The sequence below is a fragment of the Sceloporus occidentalis genome, unplaced genomic scaffold, assembly GCF_023333645.1.
Source record: "Sceloporus occidentalis isolate IW3139 unplaced genomic scaffold, rSceOcc1.0.p SCAF_43, whole genome shotgun sequence".
Taxonomy (NCBI): Eukaryota; Metazoa; Chordata; class Lepidosauria; order Squamata; family Phrynosomatidae; genus Sceloporus; species Sceloporus occidentalis.
In genome coordinates this window covers 5,464,933-5,479,645 of record NW_028317023.1, presented here as the reverse complement: position 1 = coordinate 5,479,645, position 14,713 = coordinate 5,464,933, and positions in this window count along the sequence as shown.

Here is a 14,713-nt window from a genome sequence, read left to right as displayed (position 1 = left end):
AGATACCAGATGTGCACATTTTGCAAACAAATAATGTGTTTTGGAGGATAATATTGATACACATTATTACCGTATTTGCTCGATTATAAGACCACCCTGATAAGACGACCCCCCCCAAAATTTGAATATTCATTTGGGAAAAGTAGAAAAAGCCTGAATATAAGTCTACCCTATAGGAAAAAAAAATTAATAGTAAATATAAATTCACATGTAAACTATTTTTTCAAATTTAATAAAAACTAGGAGAAAAACGCCACTTGCTCTACATTGTTGGATATTATTGGCACATGTAGTTATTAGATGCTCAACCAACAAGTAATTAGATGCGAGTTTGTGATACTCAGGTATTAAACATCTCAGTGGCTATGCCACCTTTAGCAGTGGTAATTGTGAAGAGACGCTTCCAATAGTTATTGCCGAGAAGGACATTTTGACTGCTACTCCATGCAGAACTGCTTAAAGCATTGACTTTGGTGGGAATGAGAATGCTAGAGCGGCATAACTCCAATCTTCAAAGGCTGCAAAAAGGCCAGGAATTCTGTGTATCCTTCTCCAAAAGGAGGAAGTTTCATTAATTTTTAATTCTGATTCCTGAGCCCAAGGTGTTATATCCAAAAATTGTGACCCGTTTGATGTGGATTTGTGCACCAGTAGACTAGGCCGTTCCCAAAAGTTCTTTGTGCCTCAACTATTCGGATGTAGACCTGCTTGCACTATTCAGATCGTTGTGACCCAGCTGCACGTCAGCTAACAGACTGCCTGATAAACTGATAAACCTGTAGAATTATCTTATACAAAGCAGAATTCATGGCTCAAAAAGGGACATTCATGCCAGATTTTGCTTTCCTTATGGGCTTGGTGAAGTCGCAGTGAAGTTCACACACAAGGAGGCTGAAGGAACCAAGTTATTTCTTTGAAAGCAGCGGTTGATCAAGCTGGTCTGCTCCGTGACACATACCATTATAAACAAGAACAGGTATGTAGACCTACAACCTAAAAACACGGCAATAGCCAATAGAACATGTACAACATGTGTTTACATTGCTGGCTCTTAAACAAATTTTACTAGGTTTCGTGACTCATTTAATTAACACCTCAAAATGATTTTATGATTTCACATTTAATATCAAGAATAAAAGGTTTGTTCCACGCAAAATAGGAATTGCTCTCTCTAGCAAGCAAACATTAAGAGATCTGCCACTTTATTCATTCCACACAATGAGCCAGGAGATCATGTGTGGGCACACATTATGTTTTTTGTTTTTGAGATATTTTATAATGTTTCACCTAATGTTTCAAACTACATTTTAAACAACTTTAATGTTGCTGATATCAGCACTCAAAACAAAGCAGAAACAGCTGTAGAAAAAGCGATCCATATTATCGTACTGCACGCCGCGGGAATTCTAATACATTTCAGATTAATTCTATTTTTTGTTAAATTCTGCAATGAATGACACAATGTTATTATTATGGTGGCATATAATATGAAAATAAATTCATAATCAGAGGATGAAGAAGTACTCCGTGAGCATTGGCGTGTACACTTTGTTAGAACAAGAGGGTTGGGAAGGTAGACTAAAATAAAGATCATTCTGACCCGTGTACATATTACATACATGGCTGATCATTCATTTATCCAAGTAAGCATGTCAGACTGATCAGGTTGTTCAAACACACCCGCATATATAAACAAAATGATCACATTAAGGTCTCATTTGCTAACTCCAACAATTACATGCCTGCCCCGATTTGAATGCATTTTATGTATCAGGTCCACGCAAATTGGAATCCAGCAAGCATTAAAAATAAATAAAATTTTGAGGACTAGACTCTAGAAATCTCATTGATTTAACAGTAAATTATGCAGATCCTACCCAGCCTCTTTTTGCAGAGAAATCTCCCACCATTTGTCCCAGAGCAAATCTGTTTTGTTTACACCACGGCTCCAAAAACTATTTTCATTTAATGGCAAGTCTTTGTAGACCATGAAAAATGTGGGCTGGATATAAAAAAAAATAAAATGGTACATCTCATCCTGGACCTCAAATGGCCAATAGTCATCAGCACAGGTGGGCTAAATCTAAATAAAGTCAACAGCCCAAATCTACCTGCCCATCTATCTTTCCGAGTATGAGGGTATCTGTGTCCTACAGCCCCAATTTCTTAATGGGGGAAAAAAAAAAAAAAAAAAAAAAAAAAGTATAAACCACAGATTAAATAAAAAGGAATACATTTAATTTTACTTATTCCCATGCAATTAACTCCTCACATAATTAGAGATAGGTCACAACGTAAAAACAAAAGTCTCAGTAAAGCTCTGCCACGTCTTTAGCCACAATCTTTAAAAAAATAAGTGCTTACCTTTATAATATGCGCGTTAAATTTATCCGTCTCCTAATAAATGAAGCAAATCCCAGAGGAAAAATAAAACATTAATTTTGTACAGCACTGTAGAATACGATAAACAATTAATTGCATTCAGGACTCTGCACTACCGGTTCTACTGGTTTTTTTGGGGGGGCACATAGGGATTGGTAGTCATTTCTAACATTGGATTGCCGAAGATAGAGTATCTTTTATGTTTTGGCACAAAAAGAGTTGCAAACACTAGCAAAATCATGGAAAAAAATCTGAACACATTTACCGTGTTTGTTATTTCTTGAATAATAGCTTTTTGAATTAATCTTTAAAAATAAATGTTTGTAAATCTTGTAAACCCAAACACAGTGCTATTTGACCAAAGTGGTTGGACATCTGATTCGGCCAAGAAAATAAATCTAACTTCAAGATCAAAAAAGGAGGGAGAAATGAGTCTCTGCAAGAACTACATGAAGTCATCATAAATAATAACAATAAATAATTATGACACAGAGGAAGTCATTTATAACAAGAACTGGCAATATACAAAACATCAAAGTATACCGAGTCAAACAGAGTTATTTTGAGTAGCTGTGGGCACGTCAGAGACAAGGCCTTGATCGTCATGACAAGCCAATTTATAGCACCCCAAAAGTCACTGCAGTCACCTGATAGAGCAAAGAGCTAAAAAAGGGAAATTGTTACCCCCTTGGTTACTGCAGGGCCATTTCCCTCCCGTCACCTGCAACGCTAATGACATTTAAGGAAACAGGCAGAAAAGGCCAGTTCCCGCCATCTGATTTTGCAACATACTCAACATTTCCAACATGTCAGATGGAAGCCCTGTGGCATAAACACCACAAGGCATGCAAAGAAACATTGGAATGTCCACAGGGCAGCCCAAACCCACCTAGCTGTAGCCTCCTTACTAACATGGCCAATAACCAACACACAAGGTAGGTAAGAGGCCTTTAAGTAGTATAGCTGGTGTCGGCTAGCACCCAATACTTTCCTCCATTCTAATTTGGCTAGTCCAAGGCTTGTGGGTAAGAGCAGAGACAGGTCTTAAAATCCTCCCTTTATTTTGGACTCTCAGGCCTGACCATCTCAAGACCATCGAGCAAACCGGGCAAATGCCATTTACCAACCTTTATCGTCACCGATGAAGGAGATCAGGTCTTTCAGTGTGCGGCCACCAGCTTTATACACATGGTGGCACACTGCGAGAGTGTAAGCGCTTGGCCACGTGTATGTCATTTATCAGCTGCTGGCGTTAAAGTCCCAAGACTGATTTTAATGTCCGGTCGAGTCTTCAGTGAGGTCGCAAGCATCAGTTCCACTGAAAGACTGTCAAGGATCTGCTCTATATAGATGTAGGCGTTAATGAGGAATCTTTAAAAAAAATGACACATTTGCTTTGTTTTCTTGCTTTGCCTATAATGAGTTTTAAAAGATGCAAATCATCTTTGCCCAAAAAAAAAAAAACTGCAGTAAATTTAAGTTGTAAAATTGTTACTAATTAACAAACCTTCAAGGGTTAGGGCACGCACATCCAGGAACGTGCTTTATATTTAGATATTTATTTTGGCATGCCAGAGAGAAAAGACATACCTTCAGTTTTGATTTGAATTCTTTAATCCTGACAGACCACAAAAATATATATTTTTTTAATTTTAATTTTAATTTTTTATTACTACAGTTAGTTACAAAAGCATTAAATTAAGCAAAGTACGTGAAATATTATATTTAATTGCAGGAAGAGTACTAGTATTTACTATCAATGCAATGAGATTAAAGACATAGAAGACAGGGCACTGTGGATGTACGGAAAAAACCCTCCAGCAAAATTGTATTTCTGTAGGCTAAATTTAGGACAAACTAACTTAATCTGTTCATTACCTAGTAACTTGGGTAGCAAGAAATGGTATTTTGTTCACCTTTTCCCCAGACACACAACAACAACAAAAAAAATAACACAACACATACCTCTGATCATTATTAATCACGATTCTACATGGACATCAAAGCAAAGCTCACAGCCCGTCTATAAAATAGCCCTCGTAAAAACCATTGAATATAGGGTATGTGCAATAAAAGGCGAGTAATCTTGTGACATGTTCCATATCGCATTCTAAACATATAAACAGTCAGCAAAATACCGGAGTACTTACATTGTTGTAAGCATTTCTTGCATTTTTGTCTAAATACACACGCGCACCTCCCCCCCCCCCCATTCTTCCACACTAAACACAGTAGATCCTGGGACCCCAAGTAACCCACAATCCGTGGGGTATTACATTGGGAGCCATTGGCATAGAACTTAACTGCATTAAATTAACCCATGAAAAGCGTGGATCAGTGAGAACGTAGATTTAACTACACCCTAAAATATACGGCTCCTGAAGGGGCATAACCAGAGTTATATTCACAAACACGTTCCGAAATTCATTGCATTATTTGATTAGATGTTAATTACATAAATCTTACTAAAAGGTGTTTGGGCTTTTCAGCCTCAATAAGGGTATGACACCTCCATTTTGTACATTCAGTGTTGTTATACAAGTATCTGAATTTGTATTTATAAATGTTTAACCGCTCTGCCCGTATCTCGTTACTTGTGAAAGCATGGCAAGGTGTTGCTGTAATAAAACGTGGCCAAGTTAAATATTGAGAATAAGGGAGCACGAAAATGACTTTACCTACAAAACAAAACCCTGGGAATCAGGAAATCTCAAATGATACATAGCTTCTTGCCTAAACCATTAAGATGTTGGGTTTTCGGCTCAAAAAAAAACAAAAACCTGAGATTTTCAGAACACTTCCATATAAGCAATCCATTAACGTCAAGTCTACCAGATACAGAGTTTGGAACTGTTGGTGCCAAAACAGTTATACCTTTATGAATGTTCCTTGTAATGCATTTTAACTACTGCCGTCTACATAAAATGAAAATCAACATATTCTGACAAGATAATAAAAAAAAAAAAACAAACAAAAAAAACGGCCTGACGGCTGACAGCAAACCTACACCAAACAGAATTTGTGCCTACAATGCCAAATGATATAATTCGGAGAACTGCCATTATTTCTTACACACACACACACACACATTATATATACATATATATCAGTTATGACTAGCCAAAAGTACTAGAGCATTATTTTTATGGCTACACCAATGTGAAAACAGCCCTGTTCCGAAGCCTGCGCACATACACGTGGCCTGTGATGACACTTGTGTTTATAGATAATATACAAGTAGAAACTAACATGTCTACATGCTTGGTGTTGAAGGGCACACCTAATAAAAAGGGACTATTCCACTCGGGCTTAACTGGCGATGGCCAGGTGGCCCTGGCATTTTAAGGCTGGTGTCAGTGTAGACGACAGCTTGATACGCGGTGTCTTACAATGCTATTTTTTGCTCATGTAGCGTGTGGCTGGGTATGTCCAGCTGCTGGCTGTATGCTGCAGCACCCCACCTGCTGCTGAAGTGGCAGATAAGGTGAGTTTGTGGTGATGTCAGCCAGCCGGCACATGCCCAGTGTGCCAGATGGCCAGTCCAGGCCCAATTCCACTACTTGACATAGCAAAAAGGCCACTTTTACTTGCTCCAGATTCACTTTAACTGCAAATTATACAGCAAAGCTCAGTAATTGGGTCCGTCTTCTACTTGGATGGATTATCTAGTTTTGATCTCTCTCTTGACCTTATCTCTGAGTCTTGGCCTGAGTATCCCCCCCTATTGACTTTGCCATTCTAGCTAGAGCAATTGCCTCACAGTGGTCACCTTTTATGAGCCCACTGGCATGTACTCAAGGCTCAATCACTGCCACTGGGATCCTCACCTGAAGCTGTGGCATATGCCAACTCACATTACCTACCAACTTAGCAGCAGTCATTTTTAAATATGAATTTAATTGCACATTATTCAGATGCAAAACGCTGCAATAAACATCGGTACAATCAAAGGCGTTTCATTATTAATGATTAAGATTCTCATTAAGCCTTAGAAATTAAGACACCAAGCTACACGTACCATGAGACATAGAAAAGGGAGTGAACCCTTTTACATAAGAGTAAAAATGGTCCAAGCTTCTATATGATCTATTTAATTGCAGGAGTTATACACAATTATACATTTACTAACAGACTACTGGACAACCAAGATACTTTAACTGTAGACACTTCCCGCTTCCATTACAAGCAAACTCATACAACCTGAACAAACATTGTATTATTTTATCATCATGTTACACAAGCTGAACAGATGATTCATTTGAGGATGCATGTGAAAATCTAAAGTCACAAGCTATGGAAAAGAAAGCAGGGCTGGTCAGAGACAGATGTGATATGGCTGAGAAGGTGGCCTTCTTCTTCACGTCCATCCACAATGCCATGAGATTCATTCACTAAAACGTGAATAAACAGGGAGATGAACATTCTAACACATTCCATTACGAGGGGCTAACCCCCAGAAAGAGTTGGCCCTATTTGCACATAAGTTCTTGAACCTTTACCTCATTGATCGAAATTTGTAGGGCCTACTTAGCCCATCTCATGGGAGAAATTTGTCCTTGATAATGACTAATTTAACATATCTCCTGCAAACCCTCTCTTTTGTTTATCTAGTTTGAAAACATCAGTCTATATTATTTTAGAGAATTGTTTAAACATAAAATTAGCAATACCATTAAAACGTACAATAACATTAACCCGCTAAGACATATGCTGCCACAAAGGGAGAAGAGGACCGTGCTCTTGCGAAGTTACAATCTATTCAAGTGAGGTTAATATAATTTTAAAAGTTCACTTGAATGTTGGTGTTTTTTTTAATCACATTGAAAACACATACACTGTAGGCAACAGTACATCCATGTTCTCAGAAAAGCATACTGGTCATAAATATATTCGATACACTGTCCACAAGACCGTTCATGACCCTACCAAGATAATTCCAAAGTGGTGTGCGGGCGGTAGATGATGAGGAGACACCTCTGCATTAGTCTATTTTGAGTCCTCTGGTTTCCCTTACACTTTGCTGGTCGCGGAGGCAGAACGGCATCTTATGTCTAATAGAGGGAGCAGAAGACTTTTCCTACCGATGTATGTTCCATGACGAGGAACATGAGAAGGACCATGAAATGATAACAACGCCATAAAGAATTAGGTTTTTATCCCCCCCTGAATAGTGTCTCTAGTCCAGGGCTCGACAAATCCCAGGCGCCTAGGAGTTTGTCAGCCTCAAAAAAAATGCCCCCCCACAGCCACTCAGAGCCCGCCCCCGAGCCTGAGATCACTCCCGCGGAGTGATCCTGTAGGCTGAAACCGCGATTGCAGGAAAACCTGCAATAGCATTTTCAGCTGCCACAAGCAGCTTCAGGAAAGGGGCTTGAGTGTTGGGGACCTGACACAACATCCCCCTGCTGCCTGATCGCTCCATGAGAGCGACAGGGCAGAGTTAACCCCTTCAGTGCCGCAATCGCGGCATTTAGGGGTTAATTCCTGTTTTGTAAGGGGCTCTGCTGCTGGTGGTCCAGCAACAGCAAAAACAAGCCCCCACAAGCCCTTTGATGATTCCTGTAGGCATGGAAGCCTACAGCAGTCATCAGAGACTCCCCCCTGCAGTGGCTGGTCTATAGACCAGCAATTGCTTCCCAGCTGCCAGAGGCAGCTTCAGGGACAGGGGAGAGGGTTCTTTGGTCTCCACATAAGTGTGGAGACCAGCCCCAACAACCCCCCCTGCTGCCTGATCGCTCCATGAGAGCGATAGTGCAGCGTTAACCCCTTCAATTCCACAATTGTGTATAACACGTTCGTGGCATTGCAGGGGTTAATATTTGTCCCCACAAGCTTGTGGGGACTAAATATCAGTCAATGCTGTGCTCCAATGGAACATCAGCATTGAAAGTGTTAAAATATATACACACATACATACATACACATACATATATATATACACATACACCGTATTGGCTCGAATATAGGCCGCACTTTTTCCCCCCACTTTAAGTCTTTAAAGTGGGGGTGCGGCCTATATTCGGGGTCTAGCGCCCGACGCCCAGTACATGCAGTCCCGGGCGCCGGGCAGGGTTAGGATACAGATCCCCCGCAGCGGTGCAGGGGACCTGCATCCTACTCCCCGATACGCTCAGACAGCCTCCCCTGCCAGCACTTTCCACGGGGGGGGAAGCTTTACCTCTGCCCCCAAGACTTACCAGAGGAGACTCCTGGGTGTCTTGCGGGGCCGGCGGGGGACATCTACGCAATACGCGTACACAACTTCCGGTGCCGGCACATCAGCTGAGTGCCGGCACCGGAAGTTGTGTACGCGTATTGCGTAGATGTCCCCCGCCAGCCCCGCAAGACACCCGGGAGTCTCCTCTGATAAGTCGGGGGGGGGGGGGCAGAGTGGTAGCATATCTCGAGGGGGAGGAGGACAGTGGCAGCATATCTCGGGGGGGGGAGGAGGACAGTGGCAGCATATCTCGGGGGGGGGGAGGAGGACAGTGGCAGCATATCTCGGGGGGGGGAGACAGAGTGGCAGCATATCTCGGGGGGGGGGGAGACAGAGTGGCAGCATGTTTTTTTGGTGCTTTTTTAAAGAAAAAAACGTTTTCTTTAAAAAAGCACCAAACTTTTTTGGGGGCGGCCTATATCCGAGCCAATATGGTATATATATCTCAAAAAAAATAAATAAAAAAAAAGAACAAAAAACATAACTCACCTGAAAGTCCAGGGTGCTTCCATGTCAAATGCTGTGAGTTTAGTAAGTGGGCTGATGATGATCAGATCACTCCTAACCAAAAATCCTGGCTCCTAACTTTTTTAGCTGGCGCCTAGATTCACAACAAATTTGCCAAGCCCTGCTCTAGTCCCTGCTTGAGATTATATGCAACATGGTACGAGTACTTTATTTCTGTATAACATACACCAAGATTTCTCTTATTTTTCAACTATGTCATGGGGAGCGCTTACAGTTACATCTATACAGTTCCAAGGTAGCATTCGTAAAACAATTAAAGGGGAGCAAAGTAAAATCTAACATTTATTATGGTGGCATTATGATGTTAAATACATGGAGGCAGACATTTTCAGGAGTATTATTTAATGTTTTCTGCAATATTCTTCCACATTTGGGCAGCTCTGTAGAAGATTCATTCTTGTACATTAGAACCATGAGCAAGTTGCTAGAAGTGCATCACAAGGTGTGAAGAGAGGCTGCTGTGACGGCAGCACCCCCCACCGGAGCAGCACTTCCAACCTCTGGCACATCAGGCTGCAACATGGCTAACGCGTGTAAACGTAGTTTAGGTGTCCTACCAATCAGACACTAGTGGAGTTACACGCTGAACGGGAGTCGGGTAAGAACAAAAGTCTAAAAACCACCAACGCAATCCCAGCAGAAAACCCATTATTAATTCCTATACAGGCGGATTTGATTTTACAGTTTGGGGTTTTTTTTGTCCTGCATATTAAATGTAAAAGTAAAGAGTGATTTACCAGACACTGTCTAATTAAAGATTAATGAAACCTTGAAAATGTGTACAGCCCAACACAAATGATTTACACCACACTCACTCCCCTCTATAAAAGATTATATGCGGCTTCTGATGTTTATGTAATTGTTCAAAGAGATGTCTTTTGAAAGACTATGCATTACAATAGGACACTCACTTCTGAGAATCTTACAATAATACGTGATGATCAGTCCTAGCATACAGAAGGGATCATGTAATAAAAAACGCTTCCGGTGCTGGAGGTTCAAAGTGGTCTTATCACCATGGCAACCAAAGCAATAGAAATGGTTCTACTGACTGAACCATCTAATTGGTTGCTATAGTAATGCAACATTTTTGAACAAAGGGATGTTCACTTTTTTAATTGATGTTGTTGCGCAACCCGACACACAACATGTCAGCTGGCACACACATCATTTACTATCAAGATCGTTACCATTCATCTTTCAACTAATTTTTCATTCACAGGACTGATTATTCCATTTCTCAATCAGAGGACAGACAGAACCATTTATTCTTATACACGCTGCAGGACCTGATATTATACCCAATATATAAATTAGGCTTCCAGAGCTTTGCTGGACTCTAGCAGAGGATATTACAAGGGCATTCCTCGGAAACCTATCCCTACGGAGACATCCAAGAGAATTTACCTCCGGCAAGTAATCAATTCACTTACGTACGTCGAGAGAAAATTTGATTTTAAGCACAGAATTTTTACACAAACCATTCAAGTAAATTGTGCATGGCCTATGTATGGTCTAACAAAGGGTAACAAAGGTATACATTAAATACCCTTCTGGGGTATATTAAGGGAAACCAAGGAAGAACATGTCAAGGACTAGCAATTCATAAATGTTTGGATAGATAAGCACGTGGCAGTATCAGGTAGGGCTGATGAGCTGACGTCTACCGCGATGATCTATGTTTAAAAAAAAAATAAATAATTAAAATTGGGGAACAACCGAAAAAAAATCACTCTGCTGCGGTTATATAAAGTATCTGTCAACATGTGTTGATGAGTGGTTTTGAAATATATAATTCAACAAACAAAAAAGAATTCAGACATGGCTACAAGGCATCAGGGACAGGTCTAGCCTGTCGGACCAACATCACCGCAGACTCCGGATGATAGAGCCTGTGGACTTGGCAAGAGCCGCGAGTAGAATCTAGACTATGGTATGCTTTGCGCCGTACATAAATATGTGGCCTCGACACTACATGGTGTATACACGTCCTATTTTTGTAATTGTTTATTTTAAAGGCCTTAATTACGCAGATTCCTACAGGTTTATACTGGCCCATGTAGTTTAATAAAGACCAGGTATATATGTCTATATATAGTATAGCTACATATCTAAGCGGAACGTGTAATAATAGACTCGTCATAAGCTGGGGCATTAATACACAAATACCCCCAGTGTGTATGCCTGTTAGCTACAACCACACACCTCACTGCTCAGATACCAAACTAAAGAGTCCAAAGAAATATAATGCAAATCATATGTAAAATGACCCAAAAGGAATCCATGCAGTGAAAGCAGGTTCTTCCCACCCCCTTTGCACTTTGCCCATATATCCTCACCCAGCTAGGCAGACACTTCAGTAAACATGCCCTGCGTCCCTCGCCATTAAATCCCTCTGTGCTACCTCTGCAAATGTCTGATCATCCGCAGATTATCCTCCCTGCGCCGGGATGGCACGCGTGTCCAGCTGCTGACTACCATGCTAAAGCAACAGAGCCTTGGCACACGTCACACGGGCGCCAACAGCACTCGCCGTCCTCTACCAGGACTGGTGCCATAAACCACCCACAGCCAGACATTCATACTAACCCCCGACCTCACCTGCTCCTGCAGCAGCTCCTGGAGACAGCCTGGGGCTCTGTGGAGACGTCTTCATAGCCCCCTGATCCGCCATCTTCAAGATGCCAAATGTTATTATTTTTTCCTTATTTTCCTTATTAACCCTTTGCAGTTAACTTCCAATCTTGGGGGGTCTTTCCGAAATGGGCAAGCTTATTGCCTACGATGACCTTAGGCACCCTCCCCGCACATCTGCCGGCAGAGAGCTGCAGTAAAGCTATCAATCAGCTAAGAAGACGCAGCATATGTGTCAGCCCCGCAATAAAAGGTGCATTCAGCAGCCCAGGGCAGAGGCAAACACCGGGCAAGAAGAAAGGAGGTGGAGGGATCTTAACGAGGAGGAGGTGCAGGGGGCTGGGCTTTAAGTCACAGGCTGTAGGCTTACTGCTGCCACTCCATTAATCCGGTTTACCTTTACAGTCAGCTGCATCTAGGGGAGGGGATCCGAAATGCCCAACTCTAATATGTGCTTCGGGGTTCTCCAGATTCTAACGGGTTAATCTTCTACTTCAAGAGAAATTCGGTGAATTTGACCATTTCCCCTGCCACCTGAGATCTAAGCTGCCGTGGAGGCTACTAGTGAAATACAGACTCAGGAGAGGTAGATCATATGATAATATGATATGACATATGATGATATGATTCAGAGGGATTTAACAAAGCGCAGGAGAGAAATGTATTTCAAAGGCGCTTCAATGTAATGTAATGAAGCGTAATTTTTTTCTATTGGGTGGTAGATAAATGGAACAGCCTCCCAGTAGAAGTGCCAGAAGCTAATGCAGTGGTGGAATTTAAACATGCATGGGACGGACATAAAGCTATCTGGAATCTAAGAAAAGTCTAATTAAGCTTTGAGTCTTACATCAGGAAAACTAGGCAGACTAAATGAGCTGTATGGTTATCTGTTTCATTGATTGTAATAATGATGTAAAATGCACAATGTAATAATTATTATTATTTGGTAGGTTAGTACCCATATTTGTAAATATACCCTTTTTCTAAATACTAAGGTGCTTTTTCAGCCCGTAGTTGGAGAAAAAGGAAAATATAACTACTTTGCTGCAGGCAGGTCACAGCCTCTGCTTTAATTTTCTAGTTATTGCCTGCTAAAGCACAGTTCTTGTTGTGCAGAACACATATACACAGACTAAGATATATACACAGACTAAGATATTATATACACAGACTAAGATATTATATAAAAGGACAAATATATAAAATAAGTGTAAGTCACGCTGTACCAGGTTGCCTGTGCGGTGTCCCAGTGAGAGACGGGAGTATTGTTGGTGTGGCAGGTGCAAAGGACAGGGACCAACCCACATTAGTCAACCAAGATATCATACATCAGAGCCTTATATATATATATATATATATATATATATATATATATACTTCATCACATTGATTAAACTACGCTGTACTCTCAGCCCGCTCAGTCTTTCTTGGAAGAGGGGTTCATCGTCATTGTGTCATCATAATATATAATGACAGGTATTATTACATACCTGTGCATAGGTGAGGCTGGGGCCACAATTAGGCAGGGCAAGCTGGACTCCTCTCCTGAGCCCCCACCTAGAAGGGGCCCACAGTCCTACTGCTTACTACTCTTCCTCAACCTTGTGTTCTCTCTAGTCCAAATGAAGCTTAGCACTGAGATACGTTACGTCTGCTTCTCTCAGACCAGCAGATATCACAAGTTTGAGGAAGAGCGGGTGTCTGACCTGCCTATTCATAATAACAAAGTGGCCCCAGTGCAGCTCTGAATGAGAAATTGTTTGGATCTAGCTTTTGATAAAGAGGTGCCAATCTTAAGTTACTCTCGTCATGTACTTTGTTTAACCCCTTTTGTTTTTATCGCTTCAGATCACTGTCCTACTGCATAACCTAACTGCGCTTGAGCTCAGTCACAAACTGATGGCCGGACGTTCTCCTTCAGGATATTCTGGTAGGGAGTAGAATTCATGGTTCCATCAGTTATGAAAAGTTGCCTAGGTCCTAAAGCAGCAAAGAAACTACACACCATCACTGTTTTTGACTGTTGGTATGATGTTATTGTGTAATGTTACGTTAGCTTTCTGCCTAATGTAACGGGACCAATGTCTTCCAAAAAGTTCCACTTTTGACTCATCAGTACACAGAATATTCAGTAAAAAGTCTTGGGGTTCTCAAGATGTTTTTTGGCCAAAAAGATGAGCCTTTGTGTTCTTTTTGGTCAGCTTTTCACTTTGCAACTCTTCCACGGATACCATTTGTGCACAGTGTCTTTCTTATTGTGGAACCATGAACGCTGGCCTTAACTGAGGCAAGTGCGGTCTCCAGTTCTTTACATGTTAGTCTGGATTATTTTGTGACCTACTGTATGAGTGGTTAATGCTCCCTTGGAGGAATATTGGTTGATCAGCCATTCCTGGGAAGGTTCACCAGGTCTGCAGTACCTGTATTCAACCTGCATGTGGAGCCAGAGTTCTCTAGAGGGTCTGGAGACCGTCTAGCGAACTTTTTCAACTTGATTGTTTTTTTTTACAGGGTGGCCACCATCTTACGGATGGCAAAGATCACTTGCAGTGGCGGCTGTGACCGCTGGAGCGGACACAACCCGTCCTGGGGTAAGTGTGCGGTGTCGCTGAATGCCTCCTGATCAAGGCATTCCAGCGACACCATTGAAGTAAGAGTTTAAACTCTTAAAATGGGCGTACACCTCCATACAATGTATGGCGGATGTTGACCCCCCAGGGAGGGGCCAGACATGGCCCCTGATGCCGATCTCTGCATTACTAAATACCTCGACACCGAGGCATTACAGCAACGCCGTTTAAGCGAACAAAGTGATCGTTGATCACTGTCTAAGCTTATTTCATTTAATGATAGTTCAGGACCGTCAAAGGTCGTTAAGTGATGGTTTTTGCATGACGGTCCTGAACCGGCAAAGGTCATTAAGTGGTTAAGAAACCCCTATGGACATACCGG